Source organism: Geospiza fortis, unplaced genomic scaffold (genome assembly GCF_000277835.1).
Source record: "Geospiza fortis unplaced genomic scaffold, GeoFor_1.0 scaffold628, whole genome shotgun sequence".
Classification (NCBI taxonomy): domain Eukaryota; kingdom Metazoa; phylum Chordata; class Aves; order Passeriformes; family Thraupidae; genus Geospiza; species Geospiza fortis.
The window spans coordinates 204,091-204,623 of record NW_005054596.1 but is presented as its reverse complement, the minus strand read 5'-3'; positions in this window follow the sequence as shown (position 1 = coordinate 204,623).

The window sequence follows — 533 nt, the reverse complement described above, 5'->3', positions numbered from 1 at the left end:
GGGTGGGGATGAAGTAGGGAGAGACGGGGGAGAGAGAGAGGGAGGGGAGAGCTGGAGGGAAGGGAGAGGAGGGGGAAGCGAAAGAAATAATTGGGGAAGGAGAGATGAAAGCGGAGGATAAAGAAAATGGAGGTTAATTAGTTGGTTATTGCGGGGAGGGGGGAGTGGGGGAGGAAAAACCTGATAGAGCCGGGAAAAAGAAAGTGAGAAGGGTGGGAAGAGACGGCTGGGAAAGGGAGAAGGAAAAACCTGATCGAGCCGGGAAATAGAGAGTGAGAAGGGTGGGAAGAACCGGCCAGGGGAGAGAGAAGGGAAACCTGATTGAGACGGGAAATAGAGAGTGAGAAGGGTGGGAAGAGCTGGACAGGGAAGGGGAGAAGGAAAAACCTTCCAGCCGGGGAATAGAGAGCGAGAAGGGTGGGAAGAGCCGGGCAGGGAAGGGGAGAAGGAAAAACCTGACTGAGCCGAGAAAAAGAGAGCGAGAAGGGTGGGAAGAGCCGACGGCAAGGGGAGGAAAGCGGGGCGAGGGCGAG